General features: G+C 46.3%; 1 protein-coding gene across 1 annotated transcript in view; it reads right to left on the bottom strand.

Annotated features, from left to right (window-relative positions):
- ACOXL (acyl-CoA oxidase like) overlaps positions 1–26,733 on the bottom strand; it is a 969,051-nt gene that overhangs the window by 651,383 nt on the left and 290,935 nt on the right. The window lies entirely within an intron of this gene.

Below are 26,733 nucleotides of genomic sequence, written 5' to 3'. Positions count from 1 at the left end.
TCAAGGATTCTGGCAAAAAAACAACCCACTTCATCCCTCAACATATCTACACTACTCTGGGGCTCTGGTTCAGTGGCATCTCTCCATCTGATGTAGTAACAGCCCGTAGAGGTTTGATGGGACCGACGGTATGCCTTCTACGCGACAGATCCTTCTGCCGCCTGTCTTTCGGAATATCACTAAAATGAGTCTGAGAGCAAGCATGATGCAAGCTGCATTTTAATACACTGGTATACTAAGCAAGGTGTTTAAAATACTCTATGTGGGGAAAAAAATCAAGGCACAGATCAGAAACACTACTTCAGTTTATAATTTACTCTCTTAATTAATACCACTAAATGAATCAAAATAAAGAAATCCCGGGGGAAAAAAATCAAGGCACAGATCAGAAACACTACTTCAGTTTATAATTTACTCTCTTAATTAATACCACTAAGTGAATCAAAATAAAGATAAGATGGGAAAAACTTGCCTCCAGTACCGAAAAGTTAGCCGCCCTCTATACTGGGATCATTCCCATTCTAGATGAGGCTTTTGAGTTATGGCGCCTTAACTCTACAAAAGATATTAGCGAGGATATAGCTCAGTTACATCTAAATCTAACCAAGAAGCTTGAGGCTGATTTTCTAAGCATTGGACGTCCAAGAGCGCAGGGCGTACCCAAAAATACCTGGTATAATAACACCTGTAGACTGGCAAAGCGGGACCTCTTAACCATGATAAAAGAGGGGGGTTCAAGGGAGGAAATTCGACTCAAAAGGAGGACCTACAAATCACTCATAACCAACGCTAAAATTGAGTGGGACGTTCAGCATTGGGAGAATCTATCGGAGTCCCTAGCTGAAAGGGATTCCCATAGATTCTGGAGAATTATAAACCACGGAAGTGGGGATCTCCCCTCGGCTGTGGAACCAAATATTGCTCCAAACGTCTGGCAGGACCATTTCCAGCAGCTATATTCCTCTGACAACGAGGAGATACCAATAATTAAACCCTCTACTCATAACACGCATAGTGCTGTCCCTTTTACCATTAAAGACATAAGGGTGGCATTAGCAGGGCTGTCCTCTGGAAAGGCCCCAGGACTTGATGGGGTGCCGGGTGATCTCTTTAAACAAGAACCTGATATTTGGGCACCCTATCTGTTGATATTGTTTAATGCAGTCCTGGGGGGGATGAGAATACCGGACACTTGGCTGGGAGCGGAGGTGGTCCCTATATTCAAAAAGGGGTCGCCCCTGCTTCCAGCCAATTACCGTCCAATTAGTCTCATCGATGTGACCCAAAAGTTGTTCGGTAGACTAATCCTTGATAGGCTCCAAAACTGGATGGATGAGACAGATATTTTAAGCCCTCTTCAGGCAGGATTTAGGAGGGGAGTCTCAACAGTCGATCAGCTACTTAGACTTAACATTCTGTACTGGAAGACAACACACCTAGAAGGGGGGTCACTGTATGCGGTTTTCGTTGATCTCCGTGCCGCCTTCGACCTGGTCCCACGGGCCAGGTTGTGGGCAGTACTGGCGGATATGGGTATCCCCGGCGATATTCTGCACATTTTAATAAGGCTACATACAGATAATTACGCCCGTGTAAGATACGGAAAGGGTGGTAGGCTGACAGATAGGTTCCCTGTCCAACGAGGGGTAAGGCAGGGATGCGTGTTGGCGCCGACTCTTTTCTGTCTTTTTACAAATGGGGTAATAGAAAATCTGAGTAGGATCCCCAACGTTGATGCTCCACAATTAAACAACAGCAGGGTGCCTGCGATTATGTTCGCCGACGACACCCTGCTGTTGGCAAAAACACCAATGGGGCTGCAGAGAATTTTGGACGGTTTCTTGGACTTCTGTAACAAAAGGGGTCTAGAAATAAACCCCTCCAAGACCAAATTCATGATTCTCAGCAAAAAACCCCAAAATTGCCCAAATCCCCGTCTGGGATCTGTAGTTCTAGAAAGAGTTCAAGTAATCGAGTACCTGGGCATTACACTTAATCAGTCTCTGACCTGGCAGCAACATAAATCAAAGGCCACTATAAAATTAATTCAGAGGGCGGGAGCTATTTCCAGAATTGCCAAGAAATCCTATCTTCGACCTCTGACACCGGCAATACACATCTATAAAGCGCAAGCTAGAGGAGGTATTGCCTACGGGGCAGAGCTATGGGGACACACATCACTACAAAATATCCAGGTCGCTGAAAATAATTTTATAAGACAGCTAGCGGCTCTTCCATCGAGTAGCCCCCTCCTCCCCTTGAGAATGGACTTGGCACTCCGCCCAATTACTGAAGAACTGGGCCTAAAACCTTTGACTTACTGGAGACGTCTGTGGAGCAGCCAGGATCTGGGCCACTACAGAAGCGAATTACAGGAGTTGCTCAGGCTAATACATGTGTCCAAAATTCCTTGGTTAAAGTATATCCGGGACATGTGTACTACACTTGGAATCCCTGAGTTGTGGTGTAATCCTGAAACAACTGCCACAAACCTCCCAAGGAAAGAACTCTCCAGACTGTTTTACAATTTCATGCTCGAGAAAGCTCTGGGTTCAATCAGAGAAGGGTCTTTAAGTGACATTTTTACGAAAGCAAAAGACTCCTACAGACCTGAGTATGTTCTGGATGCCATGACCCCTGTGCATGTAAGAAAGATTTTCCTGCAATGGAGATATGGCTCGCTACCACTGAGGGGCTTCACCAAATCCTGGAATGGTAACCTTGAGTTGGCCACATGCCCAGCATGCAATTACAAGCTGGAAAGTGAGCTACACGTGGTTTTCTTTTGTAGAGCGTACAGCAAAATTAGGAGCTACTGGTTGGCTCCATACTTAAAGAACTTGGGCTTCCGAACCTATGCCCCAGCATATAGAGTGCTAAAAACAGACTTATCACCTACAACCGTCTTTGCCATGGCCAAATTTCTGACGGCAATGTGGAGAGCACGCGCAAGAATTATAAAAGACTCCAATATGGCATTTTCTACTAACTTTTAACCTTAAATCATACATTTTTTTAGATTCCAATCATGGCTTTTTAAAAAAAAAAACCTGTAATACAGAAATCGTCTTAATGTTTTATTGTATGCTTATGTGTTTATCTTTTATGATCTGAAATGATCGAAATAAAGATTATTTGAATCAAAATAAATAAATCCTGAGCCATAGCAAATGCACCCATGCTCTTTTTTTTTATCAGAACGCTTTATATGGTTGGTTGTACGTACATACCACAATAATCCCACAGGGGAACAAGCATTATGCAAGCGAAGGAACTGAGACTCTGTGATCACAGAGGTGTTTCATACCCAGGGGACTGGGCTAGTTATGAAGCACCATGTCCCAGCTGTTTTTTTGGGAAAGCGAGAAAATTCCAGCAGTGAAGAATTACGAGAAATATGTTTTTGGGAAGCAGAAATGGGTGGTGAAGCTAAGGGTTAGTTGTTTCTTTTGTTTGCTGAAGCAGGCCCTTGAATAATAGCTGTACATACCCGTAAATGTTTTTTTAAGATGATGACGATGAAAATAAAGACAATTAATGCTTTTGGGTCGGTATTTCTAGACCAGATTGTTAAGGAATCTACTCTTAGATGGACTGACAAATCTAGTCACACTATTTAGCATTTCTGCATTCTGGCAATGTTCTTTTTAAACAAACCTGCAAGCAGCATCGTGCAAGAGTCCGCTTTTCTTTGACTACTGTACAGTTGGCATGTCTTGTGATAATAAAAATAGAGGATAAATAACCTTGTTAAGCTTGCTCTGAATTTAGCATCAAGCCATACTAATGGGACTGTTACACTACAACAAATACTTTCTAAAAATAAGCCTTAGTGTTATAGCCAAATCCTCACAGTAGGTTCATGGGTATGTATGCATGTCTGAAGTCTAGGATTTGTCATATAAAACGAGCATTCTGTAAACAGGTATATAGCCATCTTAAAAAGAACAGCAACAAAACAATCAATCTTTCTAGCGGAGTGAAGCCGTTTGCTGGTTCAATAGCAGCAGCTACTTTTCAGATCTCGCCTAGGCAGCGCTTGTGCTGTCTCTTCGAGACATGTTGTATTCAGGAAATGGGCTTCAAGCTCCGCCTATGTATTTTATTGGCTCTTGTCAGTGTCTTTTAGAATTGTTTTTATTTAATTGGTTTATTTGTTTAATAGTCCCTCCTTCTCCCTCTTTAGTACCTCTTTCTCTTCAGTTGTGACCTCCCAGAAGGACAGCTCCTCTTACATGTGACTTTATTCTGTATGTTTTATTTTCACTTTCTCAGCACTTTTTCCTTAAAAAATTCTTCAACGTAGCTGGAGTGCAGGCACAACAGCCTCCTTCCCGCCACACAAACCTGGTCTTCGGGCTGCAGCTCCAGTCTCCTTCGCCCTCCTGCTTGTTAATATTTATATATATATATGCCCGCCCTGTTTTTCTTTTCTATTTATTTACTTTATTCAGGATATGGACTTTAAGCTTTCTTTTCTATTTATTTACTTTATTAACATTCACACGTTTAAAGCTAAAGTACGGCATGCCGCAACTGCTACAAAAGTAAATAAATACAAAAGAAATACTGGTGGCCGCCGTCTTTCTTATTTATTCATTCACTTTTGTAGCATTCGCGGCGCGCCATGCTTTTGCTTCACATGTTTAAAGTTATAGCGCGCCGTGTAGCAATTGCTAGAAAAGTAAATAAACAGAAAAAAGGCGGACAGCTGCCTTATCATCGTTGTTGGCTTTACCTGTCAAACATGGCAGCAGCCCGCCTTTCTTTTCTATTTATTTACTTTTCTAGCATTAACAGCACGGCACGCTTTACCTTTAAACATACAGGCATACAGCAAAGGCTTCAAAAGCCTATAAAAAATTATCACTCTTAATCATGCTCCCCGTAATTATATTCATTTTAAACATGGCGGCCACATGTCATTAATTTCTATTTAGTTACTTTAACAGCATTAGCAGCATGACCTGCTTTAGCTTTAAACATATGAAGTTAAAGCGCTGTGTGACGCAAAAGCTACGCAAGCTCAAATATTCTTTTAGCTCTCGTTCCTTGTGCCACTGCGCAATTCTATTAGCATAATAGGTCTCGAGGAAATGTGCAGTACCGCCAGCTGTTACTAGGTATCCCTGTGGAGTTGTATAGTACTGCACCCTTAATGCAAATATAAATTGATAAATTACAGTTGTGCATACGTTTTAACTTGTTTTTATTGTGAGTGAAATTTTGTTAGCCTGCGTTTTTAAAAATGCACTATTGTTTATTTAGCATTATTTCACAAACAAAAATAAATAAACAACAACGATGCATTTTTAAAGTGCAAGCTAACAAAAATCCTACCTTCAATAAAAACAAATGAGAACGTGTGCTCAGCAGCAATCTTTCTCTTTATAGTTGCATTAACGGTGCAGTGCGTTATGTGGCTAATAGAGGTCCATTTACAACTCCACAGGGACACCTAGTAACAGCCTCTGGTACTGCACTCTTTCCTTCATTTGTGGATTTCTTTTATTACTACTTATGCTACTGATAGGATATTTTTAGACAAAAACAAATAGCATTTGCAACGCCAATTGTTCATAGTTTCACTAATGCGAGACCTACTACTGTTTTGGAAATGCTTATTTATTTTGCCCAGTAGGGAGACTCTCCCTCCACCCTTATTTCCCCGAGTAGAAAGCTTTTTAACCCAGATGCAAAACTTAAAAATCGCATTTGTTTCCAATTTACGTAACTTCGCAAATGTAATACATGTGATGCTGCAATGAAAGTAATTTTAAAATGTGCATATTTTTCAAAAATAGATTACAGTAAAATATATTATATAATGTGTATCTTCCGAAAATATTTTTGGCTTTCAATAATAGGAAAAGGCATGAACTTCCTCCTAGTTAGCCCATCAGATCCCTATTATGTACAAATGAACAAGTTATGAGCTTGCTTATATTTCACGCTCTCCCTATAATACACACCGAATCTACAAAGGAAAAACGTATGAGGTGCTCCATATCATCCAAAACACAGAAATGGCATGATGCCCTTTTAGCGTCTTCCAAACCATCCCACATTCTCTCACACCGTCTACATTCCATGAACAAAGGCACGCAAAGGAACAAGGAAGCAGCTCTCCGCAACATCACCCCCTAAATGCCCAATCACACAAACACACACGAATGCATGCACAAAACCATTCATGTAAACAGGAAACACAACATAAGCCTCTTGCACATCACCCCTATCATCATATTGCTCTATGCATATATCTCTTTCTGTCATATACACGTACGAGAACATGGCTAGAGCTATCCTCCACATGAGCCATTCTTACTAGCCCTCACAAAATATTTACGAATTTCCTCCCTCTACATTTTACCATTCTCACCCACCTACTGGTTCAGAAACAATCCCAGAGTAACACAGAGAACTCTTTGACAATTCCTTCCTACTGATGTGCATGATAATCTTAGACTTGGTGCCAAACAGGTAGAATACTGCAGAATGGACATTTCACTTTGAACTGCAAGCACAGTATGACAGAATTTACACATTTTTAAATACTGGTGTTCTTAGTCAAGAGACTGGTCGGAAGAAGATGAAGTACTCAAGTCATCACCCTTACCAAAAGCTGAAGGGTGCCAGAGTACAGAAGAAGAGAGGGTAATACTCAGAATAATGGTAAAGGAGATACTTCATTACTGGGTGACAAGAAGAGACACAGAGTCACTTGAGAGTACAGCAGAAAGGAGGTATTGTAGCGATAACACTAATTTGAAATATAGTTGGGGGTTCTGATGTTGTGCCACTACCAGAGTATGGTGGTGGCAATGCTTTCAACTCACAGGGATAGCTACGACGTTGGCCAAGACGAGGATCAAGAGGCCACTCACTGGAATCCATATGCGCTGGAGAGTATAAAATGTCACATTTCCCATTTGCCTTGCAAAGCAATAGTAGCTTGAAGGTGTGCTGTAATGAAGGTCATCTGCAATGGAGCTCTACAGAGCATCAAATTGTATCAGTTTCCTGGTGACATGTTAGAAACCATGCAAAGATGAATAGCAGAAAAATATTACTAAAACTCAAGACTATTATTTTGATTACAAATATGAAAAATGCAGCTTTAATAAAAAAAATAAAAAAGCCAGTGGTCATAAGTAGCTGGTAGGTGTCAGTATCTCATATATAGACGTGTACATAGATAAGTAGTGATTTTGAGAGTAGTCAGTAACGGTGCCCTTTCTCTGTGAGGGAGGTTTTCCACTGAGTCCAGGGGCCAATATCTGTAGTAGTGACATCCAGGTGACCAAACACAAAGCTAACTGGAGTTTTCTGATAGTGTGTTAGTATTTTTTCCTGTTGCTGTGTGCGCAAGCACTGGCATTCTAAAAAAGAAATGATCTTTGGATAAAGGACTCTTTACCATCTCCTTTTGCCTAAAAGTTGAATGTTTAGACTTCCTTTTCCACCTCAGTGAAAAATTACAGAAATCATCTCATGACTGAGACAACAAGCCTCTTGGTACATTGTCTTGTAGAAGCCATAACATACAGGTATTCTTTTTCGTGGGGGCACTAAAAAGAATGAAGATGTTAGGCGTTTATCGAAATAAGAGATCCTCTGAGGATCTATCAGAGAAAGATTATGAGCTTGACTCATGTATGGATAAAACTTGAAAACATTGTGTAAGACAGCAGTGGATACATGCACTTAAATGCTTGGAGAATTAGCCTTCTCACCTCTGTGTCGGAGAGAGGGATGGTATTTAACAGATTTTCTGTGGTGCTATATCCATTCGTATATGTTATGTTATATAATTTTCTAATGTGCACAGCGTCCCGGCGCTAATATATAACTAGGGCTACCGGTTTTATGGTATTAATTTTTTTGCCATTTCCGTCTGTATTTATCCATATTTATTTTTTGGGCATTTTATCTGTATTTATCCATATTTATTTTTCCCACAAGTAAAAGACGACGCTGCAGCTAGTATTTTTCCACATTTATTTAAATTGATAATGCACACATGCACTTGTTGGTTATTGGTGAACACAATACATTCATCTGAAAACTTTGCCATTCACAGAATGTCCCAAATACGCCTAAAAGTGCTATCAAAAGCCATTTGTCTCAGAGCCTTGCAGTTTCTGTCCTCGGCACAGAGTGCCACATCGTCTCCCACACTGAACACCATAGGGCCCCACTGAGAAAAACTCACACTGCCTTCAGCTACAACCCAACTGTGCCCAGCTATAAACACCTGGAAGCAACTCAATTCAAATTATGCAGTAGACAAGAGTAATATGCGGCCTGAAAAAGCATGCCTGTCTGTGCCCAACACTGCTTTCTAAATTGCATGTTATCATTTTTTAATTTGGAAGAATATCTGGATTTTCCTAACTGACACAGATTGCACAGTGAGGGTGGTTTTCACTTTACTGTTTCCTTATAATTCCAAAAAACAAAAAAAACAAAAATCACCATATATCCTTGTGCATCAAACCCATTCTGCCGCTCATACCTCTCCCATATCTCTCCATATAACTTCAATCTCCCTCCCAAACTCTCATCTTGTCCATCTTCTCATTTTACTAATGACGCTTTCAGACTTTCACCCCTCTACTGTCATTTGAGATGTCATCAGTGATGTCATTTGAGATGTCATCAGTGATGTCATCAGTGATGTCACTGACCATGTCATGAATGATGTAATATGTGACATCATCAGCAGTGGATTGCGGATGCGCGATATATAGTTAGTGCAACTAACTATATATGGAATTTCAATGGTTTTGTGTGAGTAAAATAAGGTTTTTTAAATGCTAAGCCCTAACTATATATGGTCTATAACCTATGGTTTTTTCAGTGAATTTTCAAGGTTTTTTAAATGCTAATTCCTAACTATATATGGTCTCTAACCTATGGTTTTTTCAGTGAATTTCAATGTTTTTTTAATAGCAAATATCATAAGCTGTCGAATGTCAAGTACGTGGTAAGTAAAAACATTTTCGTGTTTATGCACACTGATCTGCTTTGAATGCTGCCCCCCCCCTCCCCCTCATTTCTATTAGGAGTACTCTCTCTTTGCAGATAGTGAAGGGTAGTTAACGCAGGCCTTTGCCCCCGTTGTAATCCGTCGTGCCTGCTTCTCTCTCCATTTGATTGATTGTTATCCAAGCATTTACTGTTTTAGAATTGGTTCTCTTTGGTTCATTCTCTATTTACAAACAAGCACAGAGTCGCAATACTCTGTTTAGTCTTTGCAGATAGCGAAAAATCGTGTAAAAAAACAAAAGGAATCGAGCAAAATCAGTAGGCCACTAATGGGATCTGTTTTTGACCTCGCTAAAATAGAAACATTAGGAACAACCCCTCATGACAAACACGAAACTATTGAGATGAACTGAACTCCACACCATGATGGCTGCAATACAGCTCGGCTCCGCCACCCACCCCGCCCAAAATAACGATAAACTCTATGCAAATATTACAAATATATACAACACACCAGCAAAGTAACAGGGTAAAACATTTAATTAAACAACTATTTACATAACTATTTTATACTTTTTGTTGCCCAATTCGGCTAGCTCAATCGATCGAGCATGAAACTCATGCACTCTGATGGTTCAAAGTTTTGAGGAGTGCTTGTAACACTGTCTGAAGCCTATTTGCACTTGCTTCAGCTTCACTATTGTCAAAGTAAAGTGGGGACTGTTTGAGGACGTGACTGCATTTGTGAACAATGTAATGCGGTGCCACCCTGAACCGCTTGACTGAGGCCCCCGAGGGACGGTGTGATGGCGCGGACTCGGAGGGGGCGCTTGGCTCCGGCTCCCTCCCCAAGTCGTGTTCTCCTGGTGTAGCCTGAGATCGCCCCCGACATAGGTGGCCGGCTCCCGGGATCAAGCGGAACTTTTTGCCTTTTGGTAACTCTTCCATTCTTGACCTTGTCCCACAATCCGTTTCACCTAAAGACACGCTGTAGTGGGGCGCCCCTTTACCATTTCAGTTGCCATTCCGCCCGCTTTTGCTACACTGTGCCTCTTCCGCTATTCAGCTGTTTACCGCCCGCTCTTTCGACTACAGCGTCTCGCTCACCATGTAGTTAAGTTGCTCCCGCTCTTGCGGTGCAGCGATAGCCGGCTGCCACAGTACTCTCAAAATGGCGGCCGGCTCTTCAGATTTGGGCGTGGTCCACTAAAATTGCCCTGCGACACCTTGGAACTCGGACGCTTGTCTGCTAGAGATTGGGCTCCATTCTCGAAAGCGTCCCCTCAGCCTTGAAGATTCTACAAAAGTCTTGGGGGCCCCCGACTCCCGCAGGCTTCTGGTGGAGAGCGGCTAGCATTATTGCTCGTCGAATGGCCACGACGGAGCTACGAAATGGTGGTGCTCTCATGCTAACGCCAGCTTCAGTCTGAAACATCCAGAAACACTGTAGACTACCAATTCGATCAGTTCCGGTAGCGCCCCAACGTGACCCGGTAGAGAAGAACTAGCCCTCCCCTCTTTGACTGATGGTTCTTGTTGCCTGTCCCTTCTGTTGTCATTTAACAGAACTATTTAGCCTGCTGAAAGGGGTTGTGTTCCGACCGCTGGTTGGTGGAGACATTTTGACTATATTCTAGACCTGCGTTGTCGCGTAATGCGTCATATGACGCGCCGCGTTAGCGCATCCGGAAGTGATCCGGGGCGCGACGCGCAGCGCGTAACGTAAGCATAACAGGTCATATGACTTGTTAATAAAACTTTTCATTGGTTCATTTTACTTTTCTTATTCTAATGATGCTTTCGAACATTATTTTTTCTTAAATATATGTTATAATGTTCCAGGCTAATGTACTTTCCCGGAAAATTTACAACTGTCCTGCAAGTAAAATATATTCCTTTTTCGAGAAAAAGGGCGTTTCTTCGTCCCATGACGGAGCAGTTGAGCAAAAGAGGGTCGGCCTGCTGTCTTAGTCGCCGATACGCCTGAATATCAGATTCTTATCGATCACTTTATGTTGCAGGAGTAGAAAACACAACAGCCCTTGACCATTTATCTTTACTGCGTTCCTGCGTATTATACCTTTTACCCTTCATGTAATTGGACTGCTTTATTTCACTTGCCTTTTACTGATTCGAAAACAGTGACTATTATTAAAAACTTTACCAATGTATATACTACTACCATGTTTTCTTTTAAAAACCTTTACTGTGAAAATGTCATTATACAAATACGGGCCTATAACCACGTGGGCCGGCCACGGAGCAAACTGTAATCGTATATGATGAGTAGACATTTACACTGTAGAGGAACGTAACGGGCGGGCCATTAGGTTGCAAGAACTAAAGTGTCTAACAGTTGCGGAATCGGTGGACGTACATTTTATAATTAAAATACGACAGGGCCACTTACAATAAAATTATCTAGATATACATTTGCGGGCAAGTACCATGGGTGACGTTAATTCGAACTTTCAATAGTACAGTAATCAATAACACATCAGAACTTAATATCAATAGGGATATCGAAATATTCAATCTATTCTCGTCCCCGCCCGCCATGTGCTTCAAAACTGCATACGTATCTCGTGATATCAAGGTTGTGCAACCAGTACACAACAAGGAGTTACGAGTCCCATTTATTCCGGCGCCATTTTGGGCGAGGACGGGCAGGTCCAGGATATAGTCAAAATGTCTCTACCAACCATCGACTATGATGATGTTCATATGCTGTATTTATTAGAGTAACACTCATCTGTCCACATGAAATTAATTTGCCACAATCTAAACATGTCATTTTAATCTTTCCAAAGTTCTTCTAAATATTTGGGACCATTTCCCTTGCCTCTGATGCTGTCAGTGCCACTTCTTTGATGAATGTACTGGCAGGTCGGGGGTTCTCCTCCAAATCTCTCTTTTATGCAGCACTATAATTAATCGGTGCCACCTCTCCATATGACGATGCATGGTATAATTACCATAACTATATTTTTTTTCGGTTCCTCTGGAGAGTACATCGTGGCAGATGAAGCGTGTAACGTACCGGGCATTTACCTTTTTTTGCATGTAGAGGAAAGGAAAAAAAATTCGAGCGTCCGAGTTCTAAGGTGTCCCAGGGCCATTTTAGTGGACCAGGCCCAAATCCAAAGAACAGGCCGCCATTTTGAGAGTCCTCTTGCAGCCGCCTGTCGCTGTAGCATCAAGAGCGGCCGAAACGCAGCTGAATGGCAACTGAAATGGTAAAGGGGCGCCCCACTACAGCAGACGAGCCTCCACCTAGGAAGGCCCGTTCACGCCGCCTCCCCCCTTCGGGCACCCCATGCCGTTATTCGGAGCAGGATTATAGGATGGCCACACCAGTACGGCAACTTGCTAGACACCACCTCGGTGCCTACCGAATCTCAGCGCCTTGTGGTGTCTTCTATTCAGAAAACATTGTTGTGCTGCCTTCGACCTATTCGCCGCAAGTGCGCACGCAACTCAGCTGCATAGCTTGCTAGACACCACCTCGGTGCTAACCGAATCTCAGCGCCTTGTGGTGTCTTCTATTCCAAAAATATTGTTGCGCTGCCTTTGGCCCCATTCGCACATCGGTCCGCTACTGACGCCATCTCACAGGCCAACGGGGCGCCCCACGCCGACTTTCAGCATTGTAGGATGGCCACACCAGTGCGACAACTTACTAGACACCACCTCGGTGCCATCCGGATCTTGGCATCTCAGCGCCTTGTGGTGTCTTCTATTCAGAAAATATTGTTGCGCTGCCTTTGGCCCCATTCGCACATCGGTCCGCTACTGACGCCATCTCACAGGCCAACGGGGTGCCCCACGCCGACTTTCAGCATTGTAGGATGGCCACACCAGTGCAACTTACTAGACACCACCTCGGTGCCATCCGGATCTTGGCATCTCAGCGCCTTGTGGTGTCTTCTATTCAGAAAATATTGTTGCGCTGCCTTTGGCCCCATTCGCACATCGGTCCGCTACTGACGCCATCTCACAGGCCAACGGGGCGCCCCACGCCGACTTTCAGCATTGTAGGATGGCCACACCAGTGCACCTTACTAGACACCACCTCGGTGCCATCCGGATCTTGGCATCTCAGCGCCTTGTGGTGTCTTCTATTCAGAAAATATTGTTGCGCTGCCTTTGGCCCCATTCGCACATCGGTCCGCTACTGCCGCCATCTCACAGGCCAACGGGGCGCCCCACGCCGACTTTCAGCATTGTAGGATGGCCACACCAGTGCGACAACTTGCTGGACACCACCTCGGTGCCATCCGGATCTTGGCATCTCAGCGCCTTGTGGTGTCTTCTATTCAGAAAATATTGTTGCGCTGCCTTTGGCCCCATTCGCACATCGGTCCGCTACTGCCGCCATCTCACAGGCCAACGGGGCGCCCCACGCCGACTTTCAGCATTGTAGGATAGCCACACCAGTGCGACAACTTGCTGGACACCACCTCGGTGCCATCCGGATCTTGGTGCGTTGTGCTGCCTTCGGCCTATTCGCACATCGGTCCGCTACTGACGCCGCCTCACGTGCCAACGGATTTTCTACGCTTTTTATACCCTATGCCGCATAACAGGTCATGTGACTTGTTTATAAAACTTTTCATTGGTTCATTTTACTTTTGGTTTCCTAATGATGGAAGGCTTGATCATATGACCTAAAAATAACACTTTTCATTGGATGAAAACTATTTTTTTTTCCCAAACGATGAAAGCCCCACCTTGTTTCTGGATGTTTCAGACTGAAGCTGGCGTCAGCATGAAAGCACCACCATCTCGTGGCTCCGTCGTGGTAATTCCGCGAGCAATCATGGCAGCCGCTCCCCACCGGAAGCCTACAGGAGTCGGGGGCCCCCAAGACTTTTGTAGAATCCTCAAGGCGGAGGGGACGCTTTCGAGAATGGGGTCCAAGACCTAGCAGACAAGCGTCCGATTTCCAAGGTGTCCCAGGGCCATTTCAGTGGACCAGGCCCAAAAAGGAAAGAGCCTGCCGCCATTTTGAGAGTCCTGTGACAGCCGCCTATCGCTGCACCGCAAGAGTGGGCGCAACTCAGCTGAATTGCGGATTTTGACACAGTGGACCAAAAGCGGACGGAATGGCAACTGAAACGGTAAAGGGGCGCCCCACTACAGCAGACGAGGCTCCACCTGGGGAGGCCCGTTCACGCCGCCTTCCCCCCCCCCGGGGCGCCCCACGCCGTTATTCGGAGGGCGGCAACTCAGCTGAATTGCGGATTTTGACACAGTGGACCAAAAGCGGACGGAATGGCAACTGAAACGGTAAAGGGGCGCCCCACTACAGCAGACGAGGCTCCACCTGGGGAGGCCCGTTCACGCCGCCTCCCCCCCCCCCCCCGGGGCGCCCCACGCCGTTATTCGGAGGGCGGCAACTTACTGGACATCACCTTGGTGCCATCGTTCTGCTGCCTTGGAACTATTCGCACAACAGACCGCTACTGATGACCCACCCCCCGCGACGCCCCACGCCGGATACCGAAATCAGTGCGGCACCCAGGCAACATCACCTGGGTGCCGTCCAGAAATCTGGACGTTGTGCTGCCTTGGGGCTATTCGCACAACCGACCGCTACTTCCTTCTTTTTCCCTAAAAATGTTTAATGTTTTTACTGTTTTTGTTTTGTTGTATATATTTATAAGTTATTAAAGTTTTATAATCCTACTACTTTGTTGGAGTGCTATATATTTTTAATGTGACACATAATTGTAAAAACTTTGATGTACAAAGAGTCATCCCTGGAATCTTCCGCTTCAGGCTCGGTCCCCTCCCCAATCACAATACAGGATGGTTTTCAGATAGTAGGAACGCGTGTGGTGTGACGGATCTCATCGGGTGTGGGCCTTGATCTACTATAACTCCTTTGAAGAGGGGTAATTCTTTACAGCTGGGGCCATAAACTACATCTGCAGGGCTAGCTGATAGCCTGGGACCGGCCTGGACAATCGGACACAGAGGAAGAGGAGTGTCAGAGGGTGCTGTAGTGAATAGGGCGAAAGGGAGGTGTCGGGCGGGCACAGGGTGTGATTCTCAGGGAAGAGCAGCGCAGATGGGGGGAGGTTTATTGCCCATGCATAAGACAGAGAGCGGGGGTGACCAGTGCCTGGGGGAGATGCTTGCGAGGGTGGGGAGCCATGCTAAGGATCGACAGCGTGCAGAGAGTGGGTCTGGTCAAGTCATCTAAAATGGCTGCCGTGCACGACAAAAGTGTGGCATTTGAAAAAAGGCAAGATGGCGCAGACAATGTTTTTCAACACTTCCTGATTTCCTTCGAATCGAACGTTAACAGACGTTGGGGCATATTACCAAAGTTAAGCGATATTTACCCTAACGATGCTTAGCAACGAATTTTTTACCGCTAAGCATCGTCAGAAATTATCGCAGATAAACCTTGCTATTATCAAGGTTTATCGCAAATGCGATAAAAAACGGCCGCAATGCATTAATATCGCTGAAAAGTCAGCGATATTCATGCATTACCGAGCTAATGCTCTTAGCCATGTTATCCACCTCCCATTGGATAACATGGCTAAGAACTGCTCAGGGCAGGTGTTACTTTTTGGAGATATTCGCGCTTAGCGCGAATATCTCCAAAAGTTGGTAATAGGAGATAGCGATGTTAGCGACTGTTTCCAGTCGCTAACATCTTGGCATGCCCACTTTGCATGTCATTAGTGATAAATATCACTGACATGCAAAGTGGGGCCCAAGATAGTCGCTATCTCCTACTAGCGGTCGCTAACTGGTGTTAGCGACAGCTAGGTAATACGGAGATAATTTTATCTCCGCTTTCTTGGCTTTTAAAGCCAAAAAAGCGGAGATAAACCCCCTTGATAATATGCCCCGTTATCTCTCCTACACTACCGGTCCCCCTGGGCTTAAACGCCGAGATGGTAGGGACTGCATCCCGTGAAGATAGGCCGAGACGTCACTCAGCAGAAAAAAAGTTTTAAAAAAGTCTATAAACATACAATAAGTTAAAAGTCAATCATTCTTCATTCCTTGTAGTACGCTCCCCAGTCCGCTTCCCGTTACGCTAACCGGGCGCACCCCACCAAAAAAACGACGCCGGAGAACCAATCAGCTTCGCTTCACAAATCTCCGTAACGCGAAAAGTACGCGAACTGGAGCGCTGCCCGTTCCGCTGTTACAGATATATATCTTTTTTTGAACGTTAATTTCTCAAAATCCACTGGAGCACATATATTGAGACCTAGCAAAGGCACATCGGGCTACCAGTCCCTACAATTTTGCCAAGTTTCGTGCAAATCCATTCAGCCGTTCGATTATTATTATTTTTATTTTTTTTGCCCCGAGTTTTATCAGACATTCGAGGGTACACTTCCCCGACTCCTATTGCAGGTTTATCTTGAGGCTTTTGAGAGCAGGACTCTCCCGTCGAGCATGGCGCTGGGGGAAATATGTATGATCCTGAAGCCGGGGGGGATGCCTACGAGCCTTTATTGTATAAACCGATCACGATGATCAACACGGACGTTAAGATCTTGTGCAAGTTCCTGGACTCGCGCTTAGAGCCGTATATGACTCACTTGGTCCATGAGGACCAGTGCGGTTTCATACAGGACCACAATACGGCTATGAATTTGCGACGGGTGAATCACATTCTACATGAGGTGCGTGGGCGGGAGGAACAAATGGTGTTGGTGTTTATTGACCTCGCCAAGGCATTCGACACAGTCGATTGGGGTTATCTCCTCGAGGTCCTACGTGCTGTGGGGCTAGGTCCCAATTTTTGTCGCTGGATTTGCATCTTTTATACGGACCCCCGTGCCAGGGTGGAACTTGGGGGGCGCACGGTCCGAGGAGTTGTGGCTGGGAAGGGGTACACGCCAGGGGTGTCCTCTCTCGCCGCTACTATTTGCCCTAGCCATAGAGCCCTTTGCTGTCCAGGTTCGGACAGATATGGAACAGTGGGGTATCAGGGTGGGGGACATGTGCAACGTTATCTCCCTGTATGCGGATGATGCCTTGTTCTATTTGACCGCTCCCCAGGACGCATTGCCGATACTGCTGCAACACTTAGATCGGTTTGGGGAGGTGTCTGGGTTATGACTTAAACGCAGTAAGTCTCTGATCTTTCCACTAGCGGGGCTTGATTCGGTACCCTTGGAAGACCTACCAGACCTCAGGCTGCGCTGGGAACTAGAGGGGTTCCGTTACCTTGGAATAAAGGTGGCTCCGACGGACATGCAGGCGCTAGCCCGGAATGTGGATCGTATAATCACGTCCTTACAGCAGTTAGTGTCTTTTTGGAATTCTCTGCCACTCTCGTTGATGGGACGGCTGGCCGTCGCCAAGATGGTAATGCTTCCTAGGACGTTATATGTCCTCCAGAACTCACTGTGTTCGCTCCCACCACGAGTTTTCAGCACTCTCAATACGCTACTCACGTCCCTGCCGTGGGCGGGACGACGCAGTCGGGTAGCTCTTCACACCGTTGTCCGCAGCTACAAGGAGGTGGGCCTTGAAGCTCCGTGCTTCGATCTATATTATTATGCGGCCCAGTTGCAACATGCGACCCGTTGGTTTAAGATGCGGACAATTGGGAGACGCGACTCCTCTCTGGTGGGGTGGACATCCAGACTCTACAGGTTGCCCTGATGCAGGGTAGAGGGGATGGACGCGTCTCTTCCTTATGTTGTGCGACACATGGCCAGCATATGGCAGCAGTTTGTTGAGAGGGTCTTAGGGAGGGCACTCTTTCACAGGGAGCTCCCAATCTGGATACTGGCCCCCTTCATCGACATGGAGCAGCACATGTCCTTTCACTCCTGGAGGGAGGGTGGTTGCAAAGTTCTGGCTGACTTTTACCCGAACAAGTCCTTTCTTACTTATGAACACGCAGAAGACAGGGACAATATCTATACTTCCGGGGACTCCAAGATGTGGTGAAGGTCACCTGGCCCCAGTACCCAGACGCTCCACCACTGACCCACACCTTAAACATCCTTCTTTCCTGCGGCAAGGGGCGTAACCTGATTTCTCTCCTGTAGAAGGCCATGAAACAGGATTCAACCTCACCGGTGCCACCGTCCCGGGCGGCATGGGAGGCGGACCTCGGCACTCCACTGGAACAGAGACAATGGGTGCGCATAGGCTCACTCACGTGCAAGGTCTCATGCAACGCAAGTTTTAAACTAACGCACTTCAATTTTTTACACCGGACCTACCTAACCCCAGTTTCCCTGCAGCGTATCTCTGGGGATAGAGGAGATAGATGCCCTCGATGTAACGCTGAGAAAGCGGGCTTCCTACACTTAGCCTGGGACTGCCCTTTGGTCAGGCGATTCTGGGGGGGTGAGGGTGGTGGAGCGAATAGTCGCAGTTACAGGCCTTCGGATAGCACTCGAACTCCTGCATTTTCCGCTTGCGTTAGCCCGGAAACCCAAGAAACAGAAGCATTCATATAAATTCCTACAACTAATACTGGTAATAACCAGGCGCAGGGTGGCAATAACCTGGATGGGGCAGAGGGCCCCAGAGGTGACCATTTGGCTCAGAGATGTACGGGAGTGGTCCCTGGCTGGGAAAACTCACATGCAACTCACTCGGAGGGATGAGAAATTGCAGGACGACTTAATGGCCTGGCGCGTCATTGGTGCGTCGGAGCTAGCAGAAGAGGAGCTCTCCACACACGGCACGGCTGACAGTGGGGGCAGTGGGTTGGATACGCCCGTTGGGTCTGGGTCTGTCGGGGAGCGAGGGGGTGGACCCTAGTGATGTTTGCCACCTGCGTCAGCACCAAGCCTGGTTCCTTCCTCACGGTGGTTTAATTGTATGCTATTGTATCCCTTCTCCATGAGTCCGTTCCCCCCCGATGCCGCCTCTAGTCCTAAATGCCGCTAATGAGGTCGTCGATCTGCTTACATACACTGATTTGATGCCATTTGTGTGTTATTGTTTATGATGTATGAATTGAAAATAAAGTTAAAAAAAAAACTATAATTCGCGCCCTCGCCATGCACAGTTTTCTCATCAATAATTTAATTCCAAATGTTGCAGTGATATTATCAATTGTGCCATAAATTATGTCATGAGTGATGTATTACGTGGGTAGCCAGCAGGGCACGGCGATGGGGTGTGTTATAGCTACCTCAGGGTCCGAGTTATGTAACTGGTGAATTTCAACTTTTTTTTTGTTTAAATTGTTACGTTGTAACTGAACATTTCACCTAACTATAACATTACTTTAACCTTTGGTTTTTTCAATACATTTCTAGTTTTTTTTTTATTATGTAAAGTAATATGTTATTATCATACTTAGTGCCAACCCCCTGCCACGTGGGGCCGAAGGCAGGCAACCCCACACTGCGAAGCTGGCTGCAGGCAGCCAACCCCACACTGCGCATGGCCTTTGGCAAGGCACAACGGGGGGGGGGGTTGGTCACACCTGTAGCCAACCCACCAGGAGACAGCCAACTCCTTTCATTGCGTGTGTCGTGGGGTTGGCCACAGTCCAATGCCCCGCAGGCAGTCACCCGAAGGCAGGCAAACCCACGCCGCATATGGCCTTTGGTTGCGCATGGGATTGGCCGCAGGGCCTGTCTTGCAGCCTTGCCCTGCGGCTAACTCCCCAGAGGCCGCCAACCCCATGCTGTGAACGGCCAAAGGCTTGCCTGCCGCCAGGCCATGTGGCCAAGCTCCCAGCAGACTGCCAAACCTACACCACAGATAGCTTTTGGCATGCACGGTGTAAGGTTGACCTTCAGGCCTTGCGGACACTATACCCGGGGCCAAAACATATCTATTAAGGAGATAGTCCCCCTCCCAGAACCTCAATTGACCCCTGGACCTCTTACCCAGGGGCCAAATACCAATAAAAAGGGGAGCAGGCTACGTGGGCCCCTGAGTCTTAAGATGCCCTGAGGACACCTTCCACTGGGCCAAATATAATAAAAAATGTGAGGGAGACCGCTTGGCCCTCTTCCCTGAGCCTTCTAAGGCCCCAGGGACCCCAACCACAGGGCTGTCTATATTTTTATTTATTTTTTATTTGAGGGGGGACAGTGTGTCCTCCCCCCCCCCCAGAGTCTCATTAGGCCCTGGGGACTCCATCCTCAAGCGTCGTATTAATTTTAAAGGGAGGCAGCCGTGTGGATCCCCCTTCCGGAGCCTCATTAAACCCTAGGGACCTCATCCTCCAGGGCTATGTATATATTTTTTTCTTTAAATCTACTTATGGGATCAAATGTGATGAAATTTAAATATTGATCACATATTACCAGCTCAAGAACTGTACTCAAATCAACATGCTATATGTTTACAAGTAAATAACAACATACAATGGATTGCCACTACGTATTTACATGAGAAAAATGTTCTGTATGTAAAAATGAATTTCACTTTTTTCACTAAATGCGCTTCATCACCTGTAAAAAAAACTGCACTTTTTCTATGTCTATCATTCCTTCATGTATATATAATATACATATATATTTATTTTTTTTAAGGGGAAGGGGCAGCGCGGTCCCCTCGACTCCATTCCTTGGGCCGTAACTTATTTCAAAGGGGAGGCGTACCAAACCCCATCCTCTGGGGCCAGTATCAATTAGAGGGCGGTGCTCCACTGCTCACCTGCGGCACCCACCAAACACTTATTGGGGGACGTGGATGGAAGCCCCAGGGTCTCGCCAGCCCCGGCCAGCTCCCTGCATGGTGCAAGAGCCAGCATTGCTCCACCCTCAAGAAGCGGCTATTTATGCTGCTCCCTCCAGATCAAAAATCTGCTCCCAGCCAGCAGGAGCATTTTTTAAAGCTCCTGCCCGCTGGGAGTACACTGTGTTTGCTCCTGTTTGGCAGGAGATTCAAAGAAACTCCCACCAGATGGGAGAAAACACAAGTTTCTCTCCCTGCGCCAGTGTAGACTGGACTCCACTATGCCCTGGGGATGGGGGGTCGTGCTCCCCAGGACACAGCAAGAGACTTAGCCCCAGGGGATCGGGTCTCCGGGGCCACTAAAGGCTCATGGAGAGGGCTGTGTGGTCCCCCTCTCTTTTGATTCAAGTACTTATGGGAAGGGGTCCCCCGGGGCCAAATACAGCTCGGGAAAGGGGACTGCGTGCCCCCTCCCCATAGTATTTAAATGTGGTCGTGGGGATGGGGTCCCCGGGCCAAATACGCCTCTGAGAGGGAGGCTGCATGCCCCGTCCCCTTAAATAAAGAAAAAGAATTCAGTCTTGGATGCCTTTTTTTTTTTTTTTTTTTTTCCTGATCACGCTGGAGCCCAGAGGAATCATGGCAAAAATTGCCATGTTATTTTTCAATTTTGACCCAGGGTATGGAGGAAGTCCCTGTGGGTCCCCTCATGGGATCTAGGGAGGCAGGGTATCCCTACCGTGCCACCTTATATCACTTTTTTTTAAAGTTCTGGACAGGTGACTAAGCAGCTAGATTCATCATTATCCCGTTTTGCGAGTCCTTAATAGCAATTCATAAGGAATCGCTATTAAGGACTTGCAAAACGGGATTCATGTAGGAATTGCAAAAAATTATGCGATTCCTACATCTTCCTTATTTGCGATTAGCAATTTGCTAATCGCAAATAAGGATGCGATTTCAGGGGTGCCAGGGGTGTCCAAAGGACACCCTGTAGCACCCCTGAAAAGCAAATGTACACAGGTGTTGCGCACACACATGTCCAAAGGACATGTGTGTGTGTGTAACATGCAACTGAGAAAAATGCACTAAAGTGCTTTTTTCTATTTTTTCGCTATTTACCACGAAGTCAGACTTCGTGGTAAATAGCGGCCAGAAATTGCGAATTCGTAATTTGAAAAAGGTTAATGAATTGCATTTAAGGAACCTCAAATAGAGATTCCTTAAATGCAATTCCTCGCAAATATGCGATTTCGCAAATAGCGATTTGTGCATTTGGGATGATGAATCCCAAATGCAAAAATTGCGCTCGCAAAGGGCCAGATTCTGCAAATCTGGCCCTTTGTGAGGCGAATTTTCTTTGATGAATCTAGCTGTAAGTCCCCCGAGTCCTGTCATTGTGCCGAGCAACATTTTTCTGATGTTGCTGGCAGCCACTCGGAGTGCTCGCTCTCAGCGAATTGGCCCAAGGGACAAAAGCTCCCTGGGCCAATCAGAATACTCCATTTTTAAATTGGCACTCCAGCAAGACTTGCGTGACTCTCACGGACCCAACCATCCAGATATACAAATATTTTCTCACTTTAATTTCTCAAAAAGTACTGAACGTGTTTACACTAAATCACAAAAAATACAATCTGCGTACCAAGATCTAGCTTCTCGCCAAATTTGGTAAAATTCAGTTTAGCAGTTTTTGCTGTAGCCCAGCCTAAAGAAGTCTATTGAAAATAGATGAGGATTTTGAGCTTTGGGGGACGGATCAACCCAAAATTTTCAATGCACAAACTAGGCAAAAAGGAGCACCTTTGGAAAGTTTTGTGGAGATTCGTCAGCCAGTGTCAACGTTATTAGCAACACAAAAACGCATTTCCTATTGCGATGCTGACCTAACTATAATATATATATATATATATATTCACTGAAAAAACCATAGGTTTCAGGCCTTATATAGTTAGGAATTAGCATTTAAAAAACCTTGCAAATTCACTGAAAAAACCATAGGTTTCAGGCCTTATATAGTTAGGAAATAGCATTTAAAAAACCTTTGAAATTCACTGAAAAAACCATAGGTTTCAGGAGTTATATAGTTAGGAATTGGCTTTTAAAAAACCTTGGGTATACATATATATATATATATATGAATGAAAAAGGTCAGTTCAAATTCCTCCCAGCTGTTCAGCTGTTTAAACAAAGACCAACGAGTCCCAAAGTTTTTGGCAAAAGGGTTTATTCCTGCAAACTCAGCAGCGCAGTAGATGACGCGTTTCGGGCAAAAGCCCTTGATCACATCAGATTTAAATTCCCACAATGCCCTCTTTAAATACTTGTGAATACACCATGTGACTAGTGAAACTAGAAAACATACTACTAGTAAAAGTACTTATTTGAAAAGGGGTACATGGTTGTATTATTAGGATGTTCCTATGTCTTTGATACATTTTAATAACCAAGTTGACATAATACCTGCATGAATGCTGGTTAATTCAAAATTAGCTTAGAGTCCAATATGAGTTATACTCCATAAAGTGCATATTATTTACTTGCTGTTTGTATGTGCAAAATATCGCCACTCATAAATACATTACTATAAATATAAATATGAATATAAATAAACATATAAATATCATAGTACAACATTTCATATAGGTTAAAAGTAATAATGTACATACTTAAAAACCTTATATAAGATCAGTATTATATTGTGGTACAAATTATGGTACCACCTCAATGTGCAAAATAGTCGCATTTGTAAACATAACTACAGATGTGCAAATATTCGCTGGGTATATATATATATATATATATATATATTCAAACCATATGCGCTCCTTCCGAAACTTGGGACCCTTGGGAGGTGGCGTGCTCGCCGCAGAGCCAGCCAGTAATCCAATCCTGCCAAAGTTAAATAAAGCATGCTCTCAGGTGGAAGATTAAAATGTAGAAAACAATGTATTAATTATTCATAAATCCACTGTCATTGTGGCGCCTGAACAGGCATATTTATATATATCTTATCCTTCGGTCTCAATCAACAGAACGGCACTCCAGGTAGCTGATTCAAAGTTAAATGTATTCAAGGTTGGCGGACAAAATTAAAACAGCGTCAGGCACGTTTCGGCAGATAGCTTTTCTTATGATCATATATATATATTTGAATACAAAAGATAAAAGATCCAGGGGGCTGGGATACAGAATGTGAGCTCTGTTGCAGCCAAGCAAGCAGTGGCCCCATTGAAGGCATCCTGCCGAAACAGATCGGCCATGAATCTTTGTAAAATTAACTGCAATAACATGTTTAAAATGTATTAAACCGTTGAAAATGTTTATCTTTCGAGCCCCCATGGATTGTGCTGCTGTGAAACTGCCCGGAAAAAGGGAAACGGTTGGTGACCGAGATAAACAAGCATTGGAAATGCAATAGGTCTCGCATTAGAAAAGTTGGAGTTATTGGTCTTGTAAATGACATATTTTATTTATTTGTTGGTTTTTAAAATTGCTAAATTGATGGCTTTGTCATTTACAATGCCAATAGTTATAACTTTCGCGAATGTGACACCTATAGCATTTGGAATGCAACATGTTTTGTATTTACGTCACTTAGATGGCAGCTCTGGTCGTTAGGCCACATCTCTAGAGAGCAGGCGAGTGCAGCAGGGGAGAGAAGCACAGCAATGCAATAGGTCTCGCATTAGGAAAGTTTGAGCTATTGGTATTGTAAAGGACACATTTTTTATTTATGTGCTTGTTTTGAAAATAGCGAAATTAATAGCTTTGTTATTTACAATGCCAATAGTTTTATCTTTCGCAAATGTGACACCTATTGTAACACAATATGTGTTGTGAGGGTGAGTGAGGGTGAGGGGTTGAGGGTGAGTGAGGGTGAGGGGTTGAGGGTGAGTGAGGGTGAGTGAGGGTGAGGGGTTGAGGGTGAGGGGTTGAGGGTGAGTGAGGGTGAGTGAGGGGTTGAGGGTGAGGGGTTGAGGGTGAGTGAGGGTGAGGGGTTGAGGGTGAGTGAGGGGTTGAGGGCGGGTGAGGGTGGGTGAGGGTGAGTGAGGGTGAGGGGTTGAGGGTGAGTGAGGGTGAGTGAGGGTGAGGGTGAGTGAGGGTGAGGGAGGGTGAGGGTGAGGGTGAGGGAGGGTGAGGGGTTGAGGGGTTGAGGGTGAGTGAGGGTGAGGGGTTGAGGGTGAGTGAGGGTGAGTGAGGGTGAGGGGTTGAGGGTGAGTGAGGGTGAGGGTGAGTGAGGGTGAGTGAGGGTGAGGGTGAGTGAGGGTGAGGGTGAGTGAGGGTTTGAGGGTGAGTTAGGGTGAGTGAGAGTGAGGCTGAGTGAGGGGTTGAGGGTGAGGGGTTGAGGGTGAGTGAGGGTGAGGGTGAGGGGTTGAGGGTGAGTGAGGGTGAGGGGTTGAGGGTGAGTGAGGGTGAGGGTGAGTGAGGGTGAGTGGGGGTGAGGGGTTGAGGGTGAGTGAGGGTGAGGGTGAGTGAGGGTGAGGGTGAGTGAGGGTGAGGGTGAGTGAGGGTGAGTGAGGGTGAGGGAGGGTGAGGGTGAGTGAGGGTGAGTGAGGGTGAGTGAGGGTGAGGGTGAGTGAGGGTGAGGGTGAGTAAGGGTGAGTGAGGGTGAGGGGTTGAGGGTGAGTGAGGGTGAGGGTGAGTGAGGGTGAGTGAGGGTGAGGGGTTGAGGGTGAGTGAGGGTGAGGGGTTGAGGGTGAGTGAGGGTGAGGGGTTGAGGGTGAGGGGGTGAGGGGTTGAGGGTGAGGGGTTGAGGGTGAGTGAGGGTGAGTGAGGGTGAGGGGTTGGGGGTGAGTGAGGGTGAGGGGTTGAGGGTGAGTGAGGGTGAGGGGTTGAGGGTGAGTGAGGGTGAGTGAGGGTGAGGGGTTGAGGGTGAGTGAGGGTGAGGGTGAGTGAGGGTGAGGGGTTGAGGGTGAGTGAGGGTGAGTGAGAGTGAGGGTGAGTGAGGGGTTTAGGGTGAGGGGTTGAGGGTGAGTGAGGGTGAGGGGTTGAGGGTGAGGGGTTGAGGGTGAGGGGTTGAGGGTGAGTGAGGGTGAGGGTGGGTGAGGGTGAGTGAGGGTGAGGGGTTGAGGGTGAGTGAGGGTGAGTGAGGGTGAGGGGTTGAGGGTGAGTGAGGGTGAGGGTGAGGGTGGGTGAGGGTGAGTGAGGGTGAGGGTGAGTGAGGGTGAGGGTGAGTGAGGGTGAGTGAGGGTGAGGGTGAGTGAGGGTGAGGGGTTGAGGGTGAGTGAGGGTGAGGGGTTGAGGGTGAGTGAGGGTGAGGGGTTGAGGGTGAGTGAGGGTGAGGGGTTGAGGGTGAGTGAGGGTGAGGGGTTGAGGGTGAGTGAGGGTGAGGGTGGGTGAGGGGTTGAGGGTGAGTGAGGGTGAGGGTGAGTGAGGATGAGGGGTTGAGGGTGAGTGAGGGAGGGTGAGTGAGGGTGAGTGAGGGTGAGGGGTTGAGGGTGAGTGAGGGTGAAGGGTTGAGGGTGAGGGGTTGAGGGTGAGTGAAGGTGAGGGGTTGAGGGTGAGTGAGGGTGAGGGTGGGTGAGGGGTTGAGGGTGAGTGAGGGTGAGGGTGAGTGAGGATGAGGGGTTGAGGGTGAGTGAGGGAGGGTGAGTGAGGGTGAGTGAGAGTGAGGGGTTGAGGGCGAGGGGTTGAGGGTGAGTGAGGGTGAGGGTGAGGGGTTGAGGGTGAGTGAGGGTGAGGGGTTGAGGGTGAGGGGTTGAGGGTGAGTGAGAGTGAGGGTGAGGGGTTGAGGGTGAGTGAGGGTGAGTGAGGGTGAGGGGTTGAGGGTGAGGGTGAGTGAGGGTGAGGGGTTGAGGGTGAGGGGTTGAGGGTGAGTGAGGGTGAGGGGTTGAGGGTGAGTGAGGGTGAGGGGTTGAGGGTGAGTGAGGGTGAGGGTGAGTGAGGGTGAGGGGTTGAGGGTGAGTGAGGGTGAGTGAGGGTGAGGGGTTGAGGGTGAGTGAGGGTGAGGGTGGGTGAGGGTGAGTGAGGGTGAGTGAGGGTGAGTGAGGGTGAGTGAGGGTGAGTGAGGGTGAGTGAGGGTGAGGGGTTGAGGGTGAGTGAGGGTGAGGGGTTGAGGGTGAGTGAGGGTGAGGGGTTGAGGGTGAGTGAGGGTGAGGG

Source organism: Lissotriton helveticus, chromosome 6 (assembly GCF_964261635.1).
Source record: "Lissotriton helveticus chromosome 6, aLisHel1.1, whole genome shotgun sequence".
Taxonomy (NCBI): domain Eukaryota; kingdom Metazoa; phylum Chordata; class Amphibia; order Caudata; family Salamandridae; genus Lissotriton; species Lissotriton helveticus.
The sequence above is the reverse complement of the archived record's forward strand: the minus strand, read 5'-3'. Positions and strand labels throughout refer to the sequence as shown.